Here is a 12,597-nt window from a genome sequence, read left to right as displayed (position 1 = left end):
CTGGAAAAGACCCAGGAGGCACAAGCAGTCAAAGCCAAAATCCAAATGGCCAACAGGCACTTGAAAAAATGTTCAAGGTCATTAGCAATCAGGGAAATGCAAATCAAAACCACAATGAGGTTTCAACTCACCCCAGTTAGAATGGCTCACATACAGAAATCTACCAACAACAGATGCTGGAGAGGATGTGGGGAAAAAGGGACACTAACCCACTGTTGGTGGGAATGCAAACTGGTCAAGCCACTATGGAAGTCAGTCTGGAGATTCCTCAGAAACCTGATGATAACCCTACCATTTGACCCAGCCATCCCACTCCTTGGAATTTATCCAAAGGAATTTAAATTGGCAAACAAAAAAGCAGTCTGCACCCTAATGTTTATTGCAGCACAATTCACAATAGCCAAGACCTGGAACCAACCTAAATGCCCATCAACGGTAGACTGGATAAAGAAATTATGGGATATGTACTCTTTAGAATACTATACCGCAGTACAAAACAATGAAATCCAGTCATTTGCAACAAAATGGCGGAATCTGGAACACATCATGCTGAGTGAAATAAGCCAGTCCAAAAGGGACAAATATCATATGTTCTCCCTAATCGGTGACAACCGACTGAACACCAAAAAGGAAACCTGTTGAAGTGAAATGGACACTATGGGAAATGGTGACTTGATCAGCATAGCCCTGACTGTTAATGAACAACTTAATACATTATCCCTCTTAGTAGTTTTTTTTTTTTGTCTGTTCTACTTAATATGACTGGTTTAATTCTGTAATTAATACACAGTTATTCTTAAGTATTAAAATTTAACAGAAATGTGATCCCTGGTAAACATAATAGTGGGAATAAGAAAGGGAAGAGATGTACAATTTGGGACATGCTCAAGCTGACTTGCCCCAAATGGTAGAGTTAGAAACATACCAGGGGATTTCAATTGAATCCCATCAAGGTGGCATGTACCAATGCCATCTCACTATTCCAAGTGATCAATTTCAGTTCGCAATTGATCATAATGAAAGGACTAGGAGTCAAAGGGATCACATAAACAAGTCTAGTACCTGCTAATAATAACCAACAGAATAAATAAAGGGGAGAGTGATCCAACATGGGAAGTGAGATACACAGCAGACTCATAGAATGGCAGATGTCCTAAATAGCACTCTGGCCTCAGAATCAGCCCGAAAGGCATTCGGATCTGGCTGAAAAGCCCATGAGAGTATTTCAGGCATGGAAACCCAAGACACTCTGGCAAAAACAAAACAAAACAAAACAAAACAAAACAAAACACTAAATGAAAGATCCCTGAGTGAGATCCCAGTGGAAAGAACAGGTCTTCAAAGAAGGAGGTACCTTTCTCTGAAGGGAGGAGAGAACCTCCACTTTGACTATGACCTTGTCTAAACAAGATAAGAGTCGGAGAACTCAAGGGGCTTCCATAGCCTTGGAAACTCATGACTGGAGCATAGGGAGATTACTGATGCCATAAACAGGAGTGTCAATTTGTAAAGTCAACAACAGGAGTCACTGTGCACTTACTCCTCATGTAGGATCTCTGTCCTTAATGTGCTGTGCATTGAGATTTAATGCTATAACGAGTACTCAAACAGTATATTTCATTTTGTGTTTCTAGTGGGGTGCAATCTATTGAAATCTTTACTTAATTTATACTAAACTGATCTTCTGTAAAAAAAAAAAGAAGTTATCAATTCCCAACTTGACTCTCACTGGGATTAAACATGACAATAGGTCTGATCTGATTTCATCATCATTTAAAAAATCATCTATTATTTTTCACTTTATGTTTCTGTGTGGGAGCAAACTGTTGAAATCTTTACTCAATGTATGCTAAACTGATCTTCTGTATATAAGTAGAATCGAAAGTGAAGCTTGATGTGAATGGAAGGGGAGAGGGAGTGGGAAAGGGGAGGGTTGCGGGTGGGAGGTACGTTATGTGGGGGAAGCCATTGTAATCCATAAGCTGTGCTTTGGAAATTTAAAATCATTAAATGAAAGTTAAAATAAAGAAGTCACTTTTCCTGGCTTGTAAATGGTCACCATCTTGCCGTGTGCTCACCTGACCTCCTCTCTATGTAGTCAAAGAGGTGAGAATAGGGAGAGAGAGCTCTTGTCCTTGTCTCACAAGGACGTTGATCCTGAGACCCCTGTTCTCATAACCTCATGTAATCCAAGTGACAGCTCAAAGGATCCATTTACAAATGCAGTCACAGTAGAGTCAGGGATTTAGCATGTGTGGAATGCTTGTGCAGCTTCCATGTATAGTATGAGGACTACATGGAGGTAGAAAGTGGAGAGGCCAGAGAACAGTGGAGATACTGAGTTGGACCAGATAAGTGGTCATATCATGTGGACCAGATGGTAGAGGCCATGGGTCTCTCTCTATCTCTCTCTCTCAGATGTCAACTCCTTTTCATTCTAGAATCCTTCTAAAGCATTCCATTGCCCTGTGATGCAGGTCTGGAACCCTGAGCAAGCTTTACCAGTGACTGGCTGCGCCTAGCAACAGTGTCATTCAAATGGTTGGCCTCCTCTCTTGGAGGGGCTCAGGCAAGGATACCACATGGCTGAGTTCCTGATTCCATGCAGCATTGACTCCAATTGCTATTTCCTGTGGTGTGTGGGGCCCATCTCTCTGCAGTTTTCCATCTATGAGGAAGTTATTTTTAACACTATTTGAGGAACCATAATTCTGGTCCAGGAACGCTGGATTCAGCACCCAGCATATGCTGACCTGAAATGGGTTTGATCAACTATATAGTCAGAGGGCAGGGTCTCCACACAGGCTGTCTTCATTGTAAACAGTATCTGCAATTTAATGAACCCCTACAACACACTTAAATCAGCTGGGCATCCCCATGAAAACCTCATATTTGCTTATCGGCAGGAGGGACTCATAAAGCTTGTGGAAATGTATCATGATCATGGTTTATTATGGACAAAGGATGCAGAACACACAGAACAGAGTCTGGGAGGCATCCAAGCAAGGAAGTTTTAGATGTTCTCTTCCTGTGGGGTTATGGACACTCTCACTGCCTCCTAGCTGTGATTCAGAGTACACTTTTAGACTACAGAGGACAGAACTGATATGGCTTGCCTCCAAATCCTCATCACAAGTCACATTGTTAAATTATTGGGTGTTTTAAATCTCCAGAAACTTAGAATGGGATTAGGCAGATATTCTGGGAGATTTAACCTTCTGGGTAAAGTTAGCTAAGTTAGTGAACCACTGCCCCATGGCTACATAAGCTTCTCTTTGTATTAGAATTGTCAAAGATCCTACTGGATCATGTACAAGCCCATACCCAATACTGGGTCCCTCCATTGAATGTGGCTTGTCCCACAGGCTTAGACTCGTACCTTTCTCCCCAACCACTTTTCTGATTTTTTATCCCTGTTGCTTAATCCATCTTCCATGTTGTTGTCTTCATGTACTACTGGACTGATCATGCTTTGCATACACATTAAATGCTCATACAGAGTGATAACCATGGAGCTTCTGGCCCGGAGCAGGAGCTCCAAACAAACAATGACAGAACAATACGATTGCTGCATAGAGTGGGTGTGTGAAGTTCAGCAGAATAGTAGACATAACCAATGTTACTTGTGATATTTTGTTACTCAACTTGCCAATCACCTACACAGACATGAAAACACTGGCATCACGTTCTGGACCTGGCAGAGGCATTCATGGTGCCCACGTACTTGGGAGTCTTCATGTTCTAATCATGTGGAGTTCCTTGGACTGATTGTAAGGTCATAGAAGATGATCAGGTGGCAGGAGATGCCAGTGAACAACTCCCTGACACTCTGTGTTCCAAAGTTTTTAGCCTACAAGTAGCCATTGTTGGGGGACTCCTCCAGGGACAATGACTAAGCACCGGGCTTCACTCAGATTCTTGAGAATCAAGTCTGTAGACCTAAGCTTGTACCCTGTGATATAGAAATATGGATAATGGCAAAGAAGAGAGAAATTCCCCAGAATCTCTATGAGATTTTGTGAGAAGTAGATTATGCCTGTGGACATGTCCCTGATGACCATGTTGCCAGCTGCTGATGCATGATGCTTGTTTTCTGAGACCAGGAACCTTGCAGGGGAGAAGCGGCCTGAGCTGCATGGGCCACATGTACTGAAACACAGCATCTTCCCCTTAGTCTCCACTTACAAACATTTACTGCAATGCTTCTCTAGTTCCCAGGCATTCCAAAGTTGACTGTGTCCCTTTAATTAGCATTTATAGAACTGGAATTACTGACATGAAAGCAGAGCATGCCTATGTCATGTCTTTTAAAACTGTGATAGGGGCTGGTGCTCTGGTATAGTGGGCAAAGCCTCCACCTATGGTGCCATGTTCCCATGTGGGTGCAGGTTTGTGTCCCAGCTCTGCCACTTCCATTACAGCTCTCTGCTATGGCCTGGGAAAATGGTGGAAGTTGGCACAAGTGCTTGGGTCCATACACACATGTGGGAGACCCAGAAGAAGCTCCTGGCTTCTGGCTTCAAATTGGTGCAGCTCAGGCAGATGTGGTCATTTGGAAAGTGAACCAGCAGATGGAAGACCCCTGTACCCATTTCTCCCTCTCTCTGTAACTGTGACTCTCAAATAAATAAATAAAATCTTTAAAAAAACCTCTGTGAGATATGCATCACTATTTTCACTGTAAAGGAAGGGGTCACTTGGGTAGACTAAGGTATTGAGTTGATTTTGTAAGTTTCATCCCTTCTTGAGTAAAGTGGGGAACTGAATCTGTCAGCACTGGTCAGATTAAGCTAGAGTATTCTTAAAATGATGCTGGTGTTATTTGAGTGGTAGAGTTATAGACAGGAGAGGGAGAGACAGAGAAAGGTCTTCAATCTGTTGGTTCACTCCCCAAATGGCCACAACAGCCAGAGCAGGGCTGATCTGAAGCCAGGAGCCAGGTGCTTCTTCTGAGTCTCCCAGGCTGGTGCAGGGGCCCAAAGACTTGGGCCATTTTCTCCTGCTTTTCCCATCCATAGCATAGAGATGGATTGGAAGGGGAGCAGCCAGCATTTGAACTGGCACCGACATGGGATATTTGAGCCACAGGCAGAGGATTAACCTAATGTGCCACAATAACTGCCCCCCAAGTTGTTTTGAAGAACAGATAAATGCCTCTGCATGAAACAGCAACAGACCAGGATTTGCTTCTGTACCCACACTGAAATTGCACCTATCATGGGAATCACTGAACATTACATTGGGCCCTAAAATACAGAAATCTAAGCAGTATGTGACAAAACATGGTGGGACAGAATCTCAATGTTATGTCTTTCAAATCATATACTTAGAGTTGATTAATACTTGACTCAAGTAGAAGTATTGCGGTTAAGGCAAGATTTGTAAATCAATAAAATATAAGGCATAAGGAAAAGATAGTATATAAGGTGTTCAATTTTGTGTTTTAAAAGTGATTTAAAGAGTTTGGGATTGACAGGAAAATATGTTTATGCCAGAGAATGTATCACAAGAACCTCTTGTGGCTGACAGCTGCTGTCTGAAGCTGTGTGTAATGTTACCACTTCCTTACATGCTAAGTCCCCACCTTGAACATGGAAAACAGTCTCTGTGGTATCAGGAGACCATGGGAGTTTTCCTAATAATTAAGCAGTTCTAGCATCCAGTATTACAGGAGGCATTTCCACACAATAGGTGCCTGCTGGACACACAAGCTCTGCACAGCATCACATCAGGTCATTCTGTGGATTCACCTGTCCCTGGCTAGCATTGTGACATCATAGTGTGCCTCCAGTCATCCTGAAAATGTTCTGTGATTCTCAGAGGGGCCTGAGGATAGATCAACTTTGGAACTAATGTCCACAAGCACATTACACATGAGGATTCATTATCACTTGAATGAAACACCCACCATCAGTGTCATTTGGTTCACCTTGCAATGCATAACTGCCATCAGTGACTGCAATAGAGTTATGACCTTGTCTCTCTAATGACTCAGCTTATGCCTCATAATTATTCTTTCTTTAAAAAATTATTCATTCGAAAAGCAGAGTGACAGAGACTGGGTGAGAGACAAAGAGATCTAGAGAGATAGAGAGAGACTCTTCCATCTACAGGTTCCCTCCCCAAATGTCTACAACAGCCAGAGCTGGGCCACGTCAAAGCCAGGACCCAGGAACTCCATCCAGGTACCCCATGAGAGTGGTAGGGGCCCAAGAAACTTTGCCATCCTCAGGTAACTCAGCTGTATTGGAAACAGAGGAGATGGACCTCAAACTGGCACTCTCACATGGGGTGTGGGAGACCCAAGTGATGGCCCACCTCACTGCACCAAAATGCCCTTCCCAGTATTTTCTGTTTTGAGATAAAATATAATACGCATTTGATGGAGCTGAGTAATAAGTAACATAATTCCCATAATTCCTGTCACACAGGATCAACCTCTCTAAGAATAAGAACTCACACTGGTCTCGAGAGTTTCTTCTAATGTGGGGAAAGGCACGTATGCATATCTAGTTAAAATTATCCATTTATTTTGCATAGGAATTCTATTTATGACTCCTCTGTGGAACTTTAACCAGTTAACCACTACATATTGTGAAAAGCTTCTAATCTTAGACATATCAATTTAGTACAAGCTTTTAGTACAGATTTAAAACCCTGATGTAAGAATTCTGTTGATGATATATTGGTCATTTTCAAAATTTCATTCCTATTCACAATGATGCACTGATTTACTTCAACCAAGCCAGTGGGCAGGAGAATGTGATGTGTGACTGACTGCTCACTGCAGGGACTGCATTTACACTTAAGGCAGATACTGGCACAGGGCCATCCCCTGTCCTAGATACATAGAGGTTGAGGCAAGGTTACACTGTGCCACGTGCAGGGGTGTGGAGAATGCAAGGGTGCAGCAGGGGTGAGCTAGGGGGCGGCTGGGAATGTAGAGAGGTTTTATCTTTCATCTCTTCCCCCTAAGTCATGCTTCCCTCCCCTCACACTTCCCAGAACTGAGGGAGAGCCAGGTCCTGAGCCTCACATTTTTGTTAACATGCATGCACCCATGGGTAGCCCCACACTGTCTCTTTTTTTAAGATTTATTTATGTTTTATTTATTTGAAGGCAGAAGGCAGGATTAGAGAGCAAGAGAGAAATGTCTTCCATCTGGTGGTTCATTCCCCAAATGGCCTCTGGCTGAAGCCAGGAGCCAGGAGCTTCTTCCGGGTCCCCCACGTGGCTGCTGGGGCTGAAGCACTTAGGCTATCCTCCATTGCCTTTCCAGGCACATTAGCAGGGAGCTGGATGAGGAGGTGAAGCAGCGGGAACTCAAACCAGTGGCCATATGGGATGCCGGTGCTACAGGCAGCAGCTTAACTCACTGTGCCACAGTGTTGGTTCCAGTCCCCGCCACTTTCAGTCTGTCTTGTACCTATTACTTAGGGATAAAATTTTGTGTTGCCCTACCTAAGAAACACACATATAGTGTCTTTTTTTTTTGACAGGCAGAGTGGACAGTGAGAGAGAGAGAGACAGAGAGAAAGGTCTTCCTTTGCCGTTGGTTCACCCTCCAATGGCCGCCACGGCCAGCACACTGTGGCCGGCGTACCGCGCTGATCCAATGGCAGGAGCCAGGTACTTATCCTGGTCTCCCATGGGGTGCAGGGCCCAAGCACTTGGGCCATCCTCCGCTGCACTCCCTGGCCACAGCAGAGAGCTGGCCTGGAAGAGAGGCAACCGGTTCAGAATCCGGTGCCTCGACCGGACTAGAACCCTGTGTGCCGGCGCCGCAAGGTGGAGGATTAGCCTAGTGAGCCGCGGCGCTGGCCCATATATAGTGTCTTTGTTAATGCTGCCAAAGTCAAGTTAGAGAGGAAAAGAGATGAGACAACACAGAGTGAAAGAAATTCCACGGCATTGAGCAAGGCACTAGCCAGGCCATCTGGTAAAATGTAGCAGGGAGTGGTGCGGTATTTTCAGATCACCCACACTCTCCACTGATTTGGCAATTTTTTTGCACCCACCCTCTCCTGCTAGGAAGAGAATGAACAGCAAGCAAAGCACATTTAGGAGCTTGTTTCAATCCTGCCTCCCACACCTGAGCCTCATGAACAGGACAATGGAGGCTGCTTACACCTCCTTGTCCTCCACGTGGTGAACAGATTTACTCCTTGTGCCTTAGAGCCTTCCCTCCTCCCCAACCCATCCCACAAGGGTGCTCAGCCTTCCAATTTCCAGAACGTCCTGTCTCTTCCACCACCCCATCTTTATCAAAACTGCTGAGAAATACATGGGGCCATGAACTGGGGTAGGTTACATTTGTGGTAGAGTTGGTGTGTAAAGTCTACCTTTACTCCCAATTATGATACTACCAACGACTTCCTGGCTGATTCATTATGCCCAAATCCTTGATTCTTGGAATAGAAGCTGACAAATGATGTGGGACACAGGAGAGGTATATGGGGGAAATGGCTCCTAGCAGGGTAGATTTCTATCTTTCAAATACAAGCATTTAACAGATCCTCTGGGCTGGAGATCCTTTAACGTCCTGGAAACCAGGATCTTGTTCTGTGTTTCTGAGGGATTGGTACAGGAGTCAGGAAGAGAGGAAAGAATGTCCTGAAGTCTTCATGGAAATGTTAGCTCTGAGGATTGTGTGATGCTTCCTAGGAAGACAGTTTTGTCAAATATTGTACATATGTAGGAGGAACCATGTGCTGCACTGCTACCTACATGTGTTCAAAAGGTAAACGTATCTACCTCCTCAGTCCTCATTTATCTATGGTGAAAACATTCTGTATATCTCTATGATCTTCTTATCTGCAAATTACCCAGAACATACTGTTCCTATATTCACCCACTCTGCAATAGGACACCACCAAATTTATATAAACCTCAAAATACTCCTAATAAGGTCAAAGATTTCTTGGATTTTAAAAAATTGGATTTTATTAAAATATACATGTATAATATTCAAAGATTCAAAGGAAAACAAATATTTTCAGTGAATCTCACCAATGGAACAATGATCATGGCATTGGGTATGAGTTTCAGGTGGTCCTGGTTAAACAGGCTCCCCAGAGTGGCTTCCTTCCTTCTGTGAGGTCTATCAAATGTGAGTCTCGCACCCACTGACACTCAGCAGTTTATTCTATCCACCAAATTCCATGCTATTCATTGCTCCAGGTGGGATTTCTTTGTGCTTTTCTGTACTTTGGTGCCCACCTGAAGTGTTGCCCCTGCTTTATGGGCCTTTTGTTACATTCCCCTAACTTTCTAATCTGACAAATCCATTATGTTCAGGTGACATCCATGACTTCTCCATAATCTCCACATTTTCTTGGTGGATCTAGCAACGTTAATAGCATTTCCATAATACTTGAATTGCTGTCATTACATAGTGATTCATTTTCAATTGTTAATCAATTTACTGCTTATTTTGGAGCAGAAACTCAGGCTGTGTTGTTTACCACACTCTGGTACTGAGGATGCTTCAGAAATGTGCTTCCACTCCCAGGGGGCTTCAGGAATAAAGAACTTAGCACTGTGGGGGCAGGTGTGTGGTCTATTGGCTAAGGGCCAGGTAAGAAGCAATATTCAGATACTGAAATAAATGGGTTGGATACTCAACTCTGCCGCAGTCTCAGCTGATACTGATGCAGATCTGGGAGGCAGTGTGAAGGCTCAAGTGATTGGGTTCTGCCACCCACACGAGAGACCTCCATTGAGTCTCTGGCTCCCAGCTTTGAACACTGAGGAGGGTTGATGACAGCCATTAGGGGAGTGAATCAGAGGATGATGAGCTCCCTCTATGTCTTCTAATCAAGTTAAAAAATAATTAATTTCAAAAAGTAGTATGGATCTATCATTGTGAACATATATAGACTATACACTCATAAGAGCAGAGGATTGTGCATTCCTCGTGCAGGCACAGGGCAGCCTGGGCACTCTGGATACATGGCTCATGAAAATGTAGGGGCTCACAACTGGAAAACTCCAGAAATGAATGTAGAGGCATTCAATATCCACAAACTAGGATTGTTTAAGACAGTGAAGCAAACGTGAAAGATGGAGGACAGAGTGCCCAAAGACAGAAAGGTGCTCACCAGGATGAGGATGCTGTGGGTGGCTCTGGACACTGGAGAGGACCTGGAGGAAATATTGGTCCCATGGATGTATTGGACCTGCTGCTTTTGCCTGTACAGGGTGAAAACCATGGAGCTGCTGACCCACAGCATCAGAGCTACAAAGAGTATTTTGGAAAATGCTAGTGCTGCCTAAAGGAACTCTGTGAATTTGCTACGACTCACAGAACAGCAGTAGCCATAACACTACACAAGTTTTCTTTGTGATGTTTTTGTCACTTCTGCTGCCAGTCACATACATAGGCACCATGACATTTATTATCAGGTTCAGCATCCATCAGAGGATATTGCAGGACCCAATGTACTTGGGAGCTTTTGCTTTGAGCTTGGCCCACCTGGAATTCCTGGGACTGATGGTGATGGCCTGGGAGATACTGAGGAGGCAGGTGGTGCCAATGGACACATCGGTGCCCACTCTATGCACATAGCACACAAGCTTGCACCCAATATCACTGAGGAAATGCTTCATCCCCAAAGCTGCCATGGTTTAGGGGATTCCTTTGGAGAGAATGACTAAGCAGTTGGCTACAGTCAGGTGTTTGATAATGAAATCTGTGGACCTAAGCTTGCATCCTGTGAAATAGAGATAGAGATAATGGGAAAGAAAAGATAGATTCCCCTGGATTCCAGCGGTGGTTTGTGCTAAGTAGATCATCCCCATTGTCAAATCTCTGGTGACTATTGTGTCAGCTTCTAATGACTGATTGATTAAGGTGTCTCTGAGCCTGAGATTCCTATATGGGAACATGATACACAAACAATGTGTATTAATATCAGCTGAAGTCCAGCATTCTCTATGCACATTATTCTCCACTTACATCAGTTCACACTTAGAGATAACTGCTTAATATTTTGTGAACATGTTTCCAAAGAATTGAATAGTAATCTTTATGGTTACATGCACAATGCTAATTACAGGCATGAAAAGACATGCTGTAATTCCTGTATTCTTCATAATTCCATGAGAAGGTAGCAGGATTCAGAACCTGGTTATAGTATAATTTTCTAGGACCTTTCTCCTTGAAAAGTTCTACTTACATAATTCAAAATTGGCTGTATATTGGAAAGACAATAGAAACACTATTTGGCATTTATGCCAGGAAAAATGACAATGAACTACTGAAAATATATTGTACCCTATACCATGGGACATTAACACCAGTCTGTCATGAAATCAAGTAAGGAGAAACTAAATATTACTTTTTTCATGTAATATACTTGTGACTTTTAAAAGTAAAGAAAGTTATTTCCCAGAAGTCATAATTTTTGAAAGTTATTGAAGCATACATAATGTGTGCCACAAGCAAGCAATCTCTAGTACTAAATCTTGCATATTTTGTAGCTTGAAATTATAGAAGTGGCAGTTTAGAAGAGAATATTTTCAATCCTGAGCAAATGTCATTATGATTTAACCTGAAAGTTGGCATTTGAAACTCATCACTATAGCATAACATTGCTTTTTCCTTAAAAAGTCTGCCCTTATGTGAATATAAAAAAAAAACTCACTATAGTCTGGGAGCAAAGGTGTTTTCATAGGAAATAATCACTGTCTCCATTGAGCAATTCATACAACAGAGTTAGAAAAACCATGTCTATTCCAGCAGCTGCCACTTAGGCCCAGTTTTTCAGCCAAGAATTGAAAGAATCTTGTGGGTTTCACTTATCTAGGTCATAGGTATGTTCAGTTCTACAGGTGCATCACTAGGAATTATGACATTCTAGTTTGTGACTCCCACAGTGGGCTGAACACGAGACTTATTTTGGAACTGTGGTCCCTAAGTCCATTTGGACAGATTTCAGGACTTTTGATTAAACACCAAGAATCAATACCATTGTGGATGTCACCAAATTACTTTAGGAGCCATCAGGGATCAGAATACGATGTCGGAGCCATGTCCCTGTCCTATCTCAGTACACATCTCAGAATCCTTCCTGCTTCCTGTGAGGTTGGGGCACAGGGCCAGGTGCAAATGCAGGGGAATCCCCATTCCCACCTGCTCACTCACCCAGACTCCTGATATGCCTCCTTACCTGAAGCCTCGCTGTCTCACTGACCTTGAAAATCTCCAGTTTCTCTCCACTGCCTTCAGAGTCCTTGGCATGAAGGTCACCACAGTGAGCATTGGTTGGCAGGGGGCAGCTGGAGCACTAGAAATGGTGTGTGCCTGTGACCTCACCTCCCTGCAGAGCTGCAATTATCTTTTCACCTGCAGCTGCAGTGAAAGTAAAGTTAGAACTGAGGAGATTTCTGAGAACATTTTCCCTCTTGCTAATTACCAAAAACTAACAACCTGTAGTTAATGCCTCCACAGAGGCTGCTGAAGTCTTTTCAAGTGGCTGTTCCTGTTCTCAGCTCCCTGGAGCAGACAGGGTCAGTCCTGGAGGGAGCAAGAGATCCTGAGTCTGACATGAGAGGGACAGACAGCATAGTTCCTGTGCCTCCCTGGATTCACGGAAG

At 43.5% G+C, this 12,597-nt stretch overlaps 1 pseudogene; it reads right to left on the bottom strand.

The window, feature by feature from the left end:
• Positions 1-9,879: 9,879 nt before the first annotated feature.
• Positions 9,880-10,794, bottom strand: LOC138846782 (vomeronasal type-1 receptor 4-like; annotated as a pseudogene).
• Between the last annotated feature and the right edge of the window lie 1,803 nt (positions 10,795-12,597).

This window comes from Oryctolagus cuniculus, chromosome 18 (assembly GCF_964237555.1).
Source record: "Oryctolagus cuniculus chromosome 18, mOryCun1.1, whole genome shotgun sequence".
NCBI lineage: Eukaryota > Metazoa > Chordata > Mammalia > Lagomorpha > Leporidae > Oryctolagus > Oryctolagus cuniculus.
The sequence above is the reverse complement of the archived record's forward strand: the minus strand, read 5'-3'. Positions and strand labels throughout refer to the sequence as shown.